Source organism: Leguminivora glycinivorella, chromosome 9 (assembly GCF_023078275.1).
Source record: "Leguminivora glycinivorella isolate SPB_JAAS2020 chromosome 9, LegGlyc_1.1, whole genome shotgun sequence".
NCBI lineage: Eukaryota > Metazoa > Arthropoda > Insecta > Lepidoptera > Tortricidae > Leguminivora > Leguminivora glycinivorella.
In genome coordinates this window covers 2046685-2058768 of record NC_062979.1, presented here as the reverse complement: position 1 = coordinate 2058768, position 12084 = coordinate 2046685, and the positions used below count along the sequence as shown (strand labels likewise).

At 40.5% G+C, this 12084-nt stretch overlaps 1 protein-coding gene across 1 annotated transcript in view; it reads right to left on the bottom strand.

The window, feature by feature from the left end:
* LOC125229598 (syntaxin-binding protein 5-like) overlaps window positions 1–12084 on the bottom strand; it is a 525297-nt gene that overhangs the window by 149796 nt on the left and 363417 nt on the right. The window lies entirely within an intron of this gene.

Genomic DNA, 12084 nt, shown 5'->3' with positions numbered 1-12084 from the left:
GACCGTTCAAATTATATCAAAAACCGGCCAAGAGCGTGTCGGGCCACGCTCAGTGTAGGGTTCCGTAGTCTTCCGTATTTTTCTCAAAAACTACTGAACCTATCAAGTTCAAAACAATTTTCCTAGAAAGTCTTTATAAAGTTCTACTTTTGTGATTTTTTTCATATTTTTTAAACATATGGTTCAAAAGTTAGAGGGGGGGGACGCACTTTTTTTTCCTTTAGGAGCGATTATTTCCGAAAATATTAATACTATCAAAAAACGATCTTAGTAAACCCTTATTCATTTTCAAATACCTATCCAACAATATATCACACGTTGGGGTTAGAATGAAAAAAAATATCAGCCCCCACTTTACATGTAGGGGGGGTACCCTAATAAAACATTTTTTTCCATTTTTTATTTTTGCACTTTGTTGGCGCGATTGATGTACATATTGGTACCAAATTTCAGCTTTCTAGTGCTTACGGTTACTGAGATTATCCGCGGACGGACGGACGGACGGACAGACAGACATGGCGAAACTATAAGGGTTCCTAGTTGACTACGGAACCCTAAAAAGGCCCAAGATGAATAAATAAGATATTCACAAGGCCAAGGTACGTAAATAGAAACAGGCAAGGGTCCCGCGCTCGTCGAGTTTAAGCAAATATTTATTGTCCCTTTGAAGTATGAAAGACCCTTTCCATGCCCCGTAAAGGATTAAGTTCACTGGTTTTTATGGAACATCTGTCACTGTCACGGGGAAAAGATCTGATAGATGTCTTTATAAAGCACTATCATTAAGGCTACGAAAAGCTGCGATGTTATTGATAATGCTTTTGTCGCTAGCTTCAAGTGAACCAGCTTATATATGTATAGGATAACTTTCGCCAGCATCGTCTAAATCTCCGAATCCGAACAGAAGCGTATTACGCTTTGATTTCTATGAAGGTTTAAACGTTATCACGTGATGTTTTTAAAACGGTGCGAGACGTGGGTTACGTCATTTCCAAACTCAAATGGAATTGGGAGGAACATGTTGCCAGGCAGAGTGATGGGAAGTGGACCAAAATGTTGACAGAAAGGTGGCCGCTTTCGAATGTAAGAAGCGCCTGGTATCCGTTGGCACGTTGAGTGGACAAAATTCGAAAAACTGCAGGGCCCTTATGGATGAGACTATCCCTGCCGGCGTATCATGCTGCCAATTTTATCACTTATCCACGTGGATAAGACATCCGTCACTCTCACACTGACATACTTGCTAAAGCGTGACGGATGTTTTATCCACGTGGATAAGTGATAAAATTGGAAGCATGATACGCCGGCAGGACCGGATAAGTGGCATACACGAAGGAAGGCCTATGCTCAGCAGTGGGCGATTAAGGGCTGAAATAATGATGATGATGCTTTTAAAATAAAATAAATAAGCGTTGGATGCTGCCTGATTAATTTTTAAATGACTTTCAGAACCTTGAGTTTCAACTTTACCTGGTACAACAATGCTTTTCTAAAGCGGCAGGATCGTTTCAAAAGTTATGTCGTGAAATGTTTTGATAAACGAACACCGGCTGCGGGGGATTGCGAGTTTGCGACTGTCTCTTTGAGATTTATCGGTTATTGTCCAAACAGTATGGCTGCGGGCGGACAAACCCGTAGACAAGTTGCCAATCGATGCCCTTCTTTAGCGAATAGCTCACCTCCATACCTCCATCTAGCGCTCTTTCTTATTTTTTATTTATTTTTAGGGGTAAAGAAATAACCACTAAATTGATGCCAAGAAACTTTGTCTATCATGTGTGTGGTACGTCACCGCTTACCACTTATACATAAGTATAAGTGCGTTTTCACATTATCCGATCCAATATCGAATGTCAGAAGGATTTCAAAGGCCAAAATCAAAGATGGCGGCTTAAATGTATGGAATATCGGTCCTACATCCGATATCGGATCGGATAATGTGAAAACGCACTAAATAATTTACATTGAGATCAAATTTAGAGTCCGACCAAGCGAATTTGCCACGACCTCAACATTGCCTGTAGTCAAGTAATTTCATCGATGTATGACGATTAAAATATCACTCTCACCAGTCTCACCGGCTAAGCCACCAAAATTCGCCGCCAAATTAGCCTTTTAGGACAGTGGCCTATTTCACAATAGTGACAATAAATTGTCGCCCGACAGTGACACGTCGTTCATTGTCTGTCCAACAAGGAAATATTGACGCTAAGTAACAATGTTGCTTCCGGTGTAAGTAACAATATTGTTCCAATGTTGCTAGGGTTAATACCTAGATTTTCAATATTAAACCAAAATTATTTTTAGCAAATATTCCGCTCTTATCTACGTTTTATGTAAAAATATCTTTTTTGTACCCAGAAATAGGCACAGAAATTTACCCAGAAATAGGTACCAAGTGTAAATGTCAGTGTGGTTTAATAGCCCACTGGTCTACCGACGGAGCCAGTTGCGTGTCGTTCGCTGCGGAGCTAGCGATTGGCGACTTGTCTATGCGCTCTGGGCCGTTGCTGTATCTAATCGTCGGGATTAATTCTGTTTCAGTTCGTCTGGCTAAACTTCCTTTGAGATATCGCTGTTTGACTGTTGATTGCTGAGCCTTTGACAACATATATATAGGTAATATGCCTTTGTCTATCTATACTATACTCCCAAAATTTTGATGAGGAAATAATTATAGATTTATCCAACATTTTAATGTTGTGTCCCGTGTGGTGACGGGTTAAGAATTTCACCACCCCTTTTCTTCCCGTGGGTGTCGTAGAAGTCGACTGCGGGATATGGGTTAAATTGTGGCGTAGGCAAGAGGCTGGCAATCTGTCACTGCGATGTCACAATTTGGATTTCTTTCAACCCCTTTTTGTCAAGAGTGGCACTGAAACTTGGTAGTTCACGTGCTCTGCCTACCCCTTTATGGGATACAGGCGTGATTATATGTATGTTTAATGTTTTTGGTAATTTTAAGCGCAGGTCACTAGAGAAAAATCACAAGAATTTTAAAGTCAAGGCAATAATATTTCATAATTTTTTTCAGTAATTTGCGGTTAGGTAATCAAAATAACGCACTTAAAAGGTTCAAACAATTACGCAGTTAAATCAACAGACACGAGATAATTCAATTATTCATAACAAAACGTTACATTATTCACTTTATCGGAGCATTCCAATAAAATATTCATTTAACAAACGTTTATACGAACACGCCAATTAAACCATTAATATTCAACATAGTACTCCGTTCCAGAAAAATCGAACGCATTTCGACATTAAAAGTTTTTAGTGTACCCGGTGGTTATTGAACATCGAAATTCGAAGATCATCTATCTTTATCGCTCTCACTAATTGGTGTAAAAGAGATGGTGATATACGAAGTATGGACACACTAGGATGTATCAATAGGGCAGTTAGGCTTATATCGATGACAGTGATTGGGCGATTGTTTGGACTAGTTTTAGCTGTAGGCTACACCAGCCTATGAAGACTTAACAGTCGTAAGAGTCGTTGAAAATCTGTTTGAGTTTGGATCTTGGCGCACAGGAGTACGGTTCAAAATTTAAAGAGTTTTATAATGGCTGTTATGACGGTCTGGGTCGGAGGTACGTTTGCCCTCTGGCGTTGCTATTAGCGAGTATTCTGAAATGTGATACCAATTAAATACAGAATGAATGCGTAACGCACGAACAAATGTAATTACTTTTATAGGCTGTCGGCGCTATTCGAATTTTGTACATACCTACATGTAGATGTGTGTGTAACATATATGTAGATCCAATAGGCATGTCAGTGTTAATATGACGTTTTTGTTTGAAGAAACGTTACTTTAGACGTGAAACGTACCTAATTATCGATGCATTTCGCATTTAAATCAAAAGCATTGTTTTACGTAAAGATCAAATATTTCTCATATTCTTTTTCACTTCGTGTGAAAAATGCGTATTACAAAATGTATCGTATCAACATCAGGCGAATCTTGAGATAATCTCCACTTAGAGAACCGGCTTACGCCGCGGCGCCATTAATTTTTCAGCCGCGCGGCTTAACAGGCTGAGCCGCGAATATTAATTGGTGAATTACTTACTAAATATGTTTTTACGTTGCCGAATTGCGTCATTACGATACAAGTGCGGAAAACCGGCCAAGAGCGTGTCGGGCCACGCTCAGAGTAGGGTTCCGTAGTTTTTCGTATTTTTCTCAAAAACTACTGAACCTATCAAGTTCAAAACAATTTTCCTAGAAAGTCTTTATAAAGTTATACTTTTGTGATTTTTTTCATATTTTTTTAACATATGGTTCAAAAGTTAGAGGGGGGTGGGACGCACTTTTTTTTCCTTTAGGAGCGATCATTTCCGAAAATATTAATATTATCAAAAAAACGATCTTAATAAACCCTTATTCATTTTTAAATACCTATCCATCAATATATCACACGTTGGGGTTGGAAGGAAAAAAAATATCAGTCCCCACTTTACATGTAGGGGGGTACCCTAATAAAACATTTTTTTCCATTTTTTATTTTTGCACTTTGTTGGCGTGATTGATATACATGTCGCAGTAAGATAGATAAAGCCGTTATATAGTTATAACCCTAGGGATATAATTATATGTCGTAACATAGTTAAACGAAAGCAATTTATTGCTATCTTACTAGGAATATAACTATAATACGTTACTAGTTTAGTCAAATAATTATATGACTGGATTCAGTTTAGTGAAATGATTGTAGACAGGAGTGTGGCGGTGCGGCGGAGGTATAGTTATAACCCTAGGGATATAATTATATGCGTTAAACAAACAAACCACAGTGAAGAATTGTGTAGGGCAAGAATTTGTTAATTATTTCCAATTCAATGTGCTTATTCTCTCTAAACACACAGACGGATGGACAGAGTCGCGACATAAGGGTTCCTTTTGATTTTTTTTGGTATAGAACTATAAAGAACCGGGACTTCCGGTTCCAGTCCCACTTAGAGACGTATTATAATTATATCCCTAGATTAAGTTTAATCCAGTGATATAATTATATAACTAAACTAGTACCCACCGTATTATAATTATATTCCTAGTAAGATGGTTATGAATCGCTTTTGTTTAGCTATGTTGCGGCATATAATTATATCCCTAGGGTTATAACTATACCTCTGCCGCACCGTCGCACTCCTACCTACAATCATTTCACTAGACTGAATCCAGTCATATAACTATATGACTAAACTAGTAACGTATTATAGTTATATTCCTAGTAAGATAGCAATTAATCGCTTTCGTTTAACTATGTTACGACGTATAATTATATTCCTAGGGTTATAACTATATAACGATTTTATCTATCTTACTGCGACATACATATTGGTACATATTGGAAGGCTGTGAGGCATTTGTGTTGTATGGTGTTGGACATTTGCAGTTTGTTTCTTTGTCAATTTTGTGTAGATTAATTGGTTAATTATTTTTTAGAGTAATGGTAAAATTTTTTGATAGAATAGAATAGAATAGAATAGAATAGAAATCGTTTATTCGTGGTAAATTACAATAGGTATTAAAAATACAAACATTTAATTATTAAAACATAATATAAAAATTATCGTTTACCACGAAATGGTCCCGCCTCAGCATAATGCTAACCATACAGTCAGCGCTGGTCTTCCGGCGACACCATTTGTGGGCCACGGACGCAAACGCGCAACACGGCCTTAATATAACTTGAACGCGCCCATTTGTCATTCTTGGGTCGACGCCATCTTGTTGCGCCTGCGCGCTGCACGATGGGTTAGGTGTCATGATGACATTCATATGACATTTGAGAACTGAGAAAACGAAAACCATGTTGCACGTTTCACGATTGATATAAAATTACAATTCTACATTTCAAACAGTTCAATCTGCTAAAAAAGTAATAACTACATGGAACAAGCATAACGTTAACTCGTTACACGGAAAAATAAGTGCAATAATACATTGATTAAGTTCTTTGTTACAAAAGCGTTTACGTTGCCGAAGCGTGTGTGCTCCGAAGTGCCAAGAAACAATATGCATACAGTTATCACCTATATAAGTGACGATTGGGTTACAACAATTATACCCACAAGTTACGATGCGGCAATAAATTGCGAAAACGCGGACACGAGATCAACAAGTGCGCTTTGGCTGTGTCTGTAAAGAAAGGACATAAAACAGGTATGCCTTTTACTACCTAATTAACTAATTAATTGGCTTGCTCATTTGTACAAATTGTAGCAAGCACTTAACACAGTTACTTGAAAGTATTGATTAAGAACACTACAAAAAACTTGTGTCATTTCGGAAAGCTTCCTGCTGCCGCTGGTGCTGAAGTATACATAACTGAAGTTTGGTTTTAAAAGATTTGATACTAATTTGCAGGTTCCTGAGGGGAGGAGGAATGTTGTTCCAGCAGCGACTGGCCAAGTACTTAAAACTACCACGAAATGCTGCTGAGGTGTGTCGAGGCGTCACCAGTTGAACACTGCAGTTACGAGCCCCTAACGATCTACGAGTGGACATCCATGATAGCTTCTCAAAAAGATATGACGGAGATTTGTATTTAATCGTACCAAAAAGAAGACAAGCCAGATGAAGTTTGCGACGGTGCAACATTTTAAGAATGTTATGATCATTCAAAAACGGAGTTACATGGGCTCTTGGTGGGATATTGAAGCAGTAACGAGCACACGCATTTTGTACCCGCTGAATGAGTCGTTTCGTTTTTGCTAGGAGACAAGAACCATACACTAAGTCCATGTAATTTAGTTTCGACAGAACAAGTACTTCGACTAACTGAGTGCGCAGAGATTCATTGATAAATGGTCTTATGTTATATAATAATTTTAACCGGTAGAAACAGTTCCTAACAGACTCAGTAACATGCTTTTCATACCTTAGTGAGCTGTCCATAATTAAACCTAGATTTCGAGCCTCATAGACTCTCTCAATGGGCTCCCCTGACAACATTACATCTCTGGTAGGCCTGATGCTGTTGAGCTGTTTTTTGGTGCCAAATATTAAATATTTTGTTTTAGCGGCATTGAGCATTAAGCCATTCTCTAAAGCCCACGATGCAATGCTTGCAAGATCCATATTTATTTTTTGTATAGCGCTGTCAATGTCAGAAGGCCTACAAGATATATATATCTGCGTGTCGTCTGCATACATATGATACTTGCAGTGTGTAATGCGTGTTCCCATATCTGCAGTGTACAAGATAAACAGGATCGGGCCGAGTATTGATCCCTGTGGGACGCCTCTGGAGACGGCCATTTTTTCTGACATCTTGACTGATCCATCACTTGAGCTTAACTTAACATATTGAAACCTTCCAGTGAGATAACTATGGAACCATCGCAGTGCACTACTATCAAATCCGTAATAACTCAACTTTGATAGCAACAAATCTACATGTATGCAGTCGAATGCCCGAGAAAAATCGAGCAGTACGAGCAGTGTACACAAGCCTTTATCTTGCGCGCTAAGTATATCATCCGTGACATGTAGCAGGGCTGTGGCTGTACTACGCCCCCTCCTAAAGCCTGACTGCACATCCGGTAAGATACAGTTGCTTACAATGTACTCATTAAGTTGTGTGCACACAATTTTTTCTATTATTTTAGATATACACGGCAATATACTAATAGGTCTCAAGTCCCTTAGCTCTGATGGATTAGTGTTTTTGGGCAATGGGCGTATGATGGCTACTTTCCAGATGTCAGGATAAGTAGATGTTAAAATAGAAGTATTTATTACATTAGTCAACAAGTCTAGAGTGTATGGGAACGTCATCAGGAGCATTTTCAAGTTAATCAAGTCATGACCTTCTGCATTTGATTTCAGTTTAGAAACATTTTTAAGTATCTGCTCGGTGTTAACTGGTTCAATATGAAACACAGACTTGTTGAACCTGTGGAATTCAAAGTAGGATAGCTGTGAAATTGTAACTTGTGATGTCAGCGGTAGATCCAAAAAATGATTATTAATTACATCCGGGTCATTGAAAGTAGATGGTAGTTCAGTGTTATTTTTAGGCAGAATGGTCGTTTTTAAATTTTTCCAGAGGGATTTTGGCTCCTTTATTTTATTATTTATATTCTGGTTAAAAAACGCAGTCTTTTCATTATATATGGCTTTGTTTACTGTGGATTTTAGGTCTTTGTAATACAGTTTTTTACTCTCAGAACGAGTTTTATGATAGTCTGCGGCAGCCTGATCACGCAAACGCATCATTAACTTCACCGTGTCAGTTATCCAAGGATATGAAGGGCCCTTTATTATGGTTTTTTTTAGGGGTGCATATAAGTCAAATAAATAGACTATGTACTTGCATAATGCTTCCAATTTATCATTAACGTTAGGTAACTCAGACATAATATCCCACCTTACACTACGCAAGGCAGTATCAAAAAGTGCAAGATTAATGTTGTCAAGGGGCCTGTACAGTACAGTGTACGGCTGTGGTTTATTTCGCCTTATACTGAACTCACACATAACAATACAGTGCCCAAAGAGAGTCCCGACATGCTCAACATTAATTTTTCTGGCATGTAAATCAGTGCAAACAACGTCGATCAGTGTCTGGCTGGTATTTGTGAAGTGTGTTGGTTCAGTTACTACTTGTGCTAAATTAAAACTATATAAAAAATTGTTAAATTTTGTTATTTTGGAATCATTACTATCAAATAAATTAATGTTAAAATCACCCAGCAGTATTAAATGATCATAACAATTAAGTGAGCTAATTGTATCCGATATGGCGTCCAAAAATAGGTCAACATCCTGCCAAGGTGGACGGTAAGCTGTGCCTATTACTATTTTTTTTCCCTGTAGCGTCATGAGTGCCCACATTTGTTCAACTGACTTATGTTTGGGGTCTACGGGGTGTGGCAAGTTACGAGCAGTGACGTTTCGTTTGATATAAAAACCAATCCCCCCGCCGCGTGAGCGCAAGCCCTGTGGTCTCGGAGTGTGGCGAAGCCTACACCCCGGTATCACAGGGGCCCGGCCCTCATCGCCCCCTCTCAGCCAAGTTTCATTTATTGCTAAGACATCCATGTCCAATCGAACGCAGGTCGCTAAAAAATTGTCTTGATTAGTGCCTAATGAGCCCGCATTGAACAAACCGATTCTAAGCAGATTTTTAGTCATTTTATAAAATGGTGAAAAACATAGTACTCATAGTAGATAAGCGGGCGGCATAACATAACCGGTTTTGCATAGGTAGCGAGCGTGTTCATTGGGTGCAGTGAGTGTTTGAGGTTATAAGCGTAAATGTGTGTTTCGGCATGTGGTTGTGCATAAGTAAATAATATACATGATGTAGTATTCAGATTATTGAAGCAAGTATTAGGTGTAGTAGAAATCCTCCAGTTCAGTGTAAGTTTTTCAAGTGTGTAATAAGTAGTGAGCGGCAGCAGTAGCAGTGACAGACAGAAGCGAGTTATAGCTAACGAAAGTGATCTTAGGCTAAACGTCAAGTGAATATTATAGTGATCAAACCTATCGTAAGCTAAAAACACGGTCTAGGTCTAATTCTGTGCGAATACGGTGCCGGGGCGAGCTCGTGCCCGCCTGCTGTCGCGCGTAGATCTTGCCGTCTCTGGTCCAGACGTACCGCCAAGAGTGCTGCTGCTTCAGCTCCCGAGCCCTATACAGGAGACGCCGGTTGTGTGGAGTCAGCCGCTCGTTGATGTAGAAGGTGCAGACCCGGCCAGGAATGCCGGTGCCTTCCGTAGTGGCCCCGCGGCGCACGCGCGCCGCCTGGAGCAGGCGGTCCCTGACGGCCCGGCGCGCCAGGCGCACCACGAGCGGCCGCGGCCGCCCCGCCGGCTCCTGGGTACCCTCCTGCAACTGAGGCGCGCGCCCCACACGCGCAGCATCGACGACGTCATGCTCGGTGAGTTCGACTCCCAGTTTCTTGCTCAGGGCTGTTACTATATGCATCGTGCTTTCGCCGCTACTCTCCGGCACACTACTAATCTCGATGTCATTTAGTAACAGCTCCTGATCGCGATCATTGAGCTCCAACCTGAGCTGCGAGACAGTTTCCGCGAGAGAGGCGCTAGGAGCGGCATCACTGTGTTGAGGTCTGCTCTCCAACGCCTCGACACGGGCACATAGCGCCTCGATGCGCCCCTCACAGCTGTCGACCCGCCTGTCGCACTGGTCGATTCTGGCTGTCAGGCCATCCAAAGACGCACGAAGAGCGCGCATCTCCTGGCACATCCTGCGCATCTCCTCGCGAAACAGCCGCAGCTCGGCGGCAAGCCCCTGCGAGTCCGCAACACGGGACACATCTAGACCATTGTCACGCGGCGTGGCGACAGACGAATTGCCGTCGTTGTACGACACTTCCATGACGGAGCTGTCCCCCTCATGCCCCACGGGGCTTAGAGTAACTTGCGAACGCGCACCACGACACATATTTATATTGTTATTTCCGCGTACGGGCGTGTTTGTATTGTCCGTCCGCGGCTCGGCACTTTTGCACTCAACGCACTTCCAGGAGTACTTTATGTCCAGTCCCATGCCGGTAAAAGTGTCCTCCGGGACATTGGCACATACGAGGTCGTATAATTTTCGACAGTTGCTGCAGTTCAAAAACCGTCCGTCGGTTATTTTTTGAAAACAACCGCCACAGCTTGCCATTGCAAAAGCGACCTGCGCGTCTTAGTAATAAGGTGTAAAATCCCGTGAGTGTCACTGACGCACTGATAACGCGCACACGCAGATACTAACAGCTGATTGGCTGTCACCGCTCAGCTGATCCGTACCGCAATAAGTCTGTACTGTTTTTAAAACTGCAATTTAGTGCTACAAATTACGTTTTCACGCCGTATTATTGTTCAATTGTAATAACCACTGATGCTACGAGTAAACTTTAAAACTAATTTTGTTCCAAAACCAGCTAAATACTTCGTATTTTAATAAATATCACGGAGCGAACGAAAAGTGTGTATGGACGATTTGACGCGCGTCACGTGACCCCTATATAGTGTGTGAACCTGCCTTAGAAATCTATATTATTTGTGGTCATGGTTCGTTAATATTTCTTGTAAGTGGGTAGCTTTTGCACATTTTAATTTTTCCTCAGTCACCCGTTGACCACGAACGCTGTAAAGAGTTCGAAACGTCGGGATGTATTTTAAATTCATTATACGCGATTTAATCCGTTTCCATAGTTTTATTTCATGAGTAACTATCGCGGTAACCGAAGACAATATTATATTGGTACCAAATTTCAGCTTTCTAGTGGTAACGGTTACTGAGATTATCCGCGGACGGACGGACGGACGGACGGACGGACGGACGGACGGACGGACGGACGGACGGACGGACGGACGGACGGACGGACGGACGGACGGACGGACAGACGGACAGACGGACAGACAGACATAACGCGAAACTATAAGGGTTCCTAGTTGACTACGGAACCCTAAAAAAGGTTTTTTTTTTTCAATTACAGATGGTGCTTTTTTATCGCACTACTCGTATTGCGAGAAGTGGGTAATTTTTTGTCGAATAGTAATTTCAGAGGGTCATCTGTACTGAAAAACGTCGTACGAAACACGTGGGAACTTCCTTTTTTCCGCACTTGTATCGTAATAAAAAATACGATACACGTGCGAAACTACTATTATTCATTTCCAAAAAGTACACAATTAAACAGCCGATGACAATGAAACGATGGAGCTGCCATGTCAAAAAGACAAAAGTCATTAAATAAATAATATAATATATATTCTTATTTATGTATTTTGTATAGTACTTCAGTTGTTCTCGATTAATTCTTATCTTTGTTATTTTTAATTCTCTTTGCACCATTTTTAATTGTCTCTGTTTGGCCTGATGGTTGACTGAGACTGCAATTATGCAATATGTCCGCCATTGTTCATTTTGTTCATTTTTATTTATTTATGTGCAATAAAGTTTAAATAAAAAAAAGATACAAAAAAACAGTCATAGAAACTAAGTCATTGTACATCTTCTTTGCCGCAAATACAAACCGAAACTAACAAAATCTCTGATAACTTCAAGAGTCTAAAGTATGTATGTATGTAAACACTTTATTGTCATAAGACA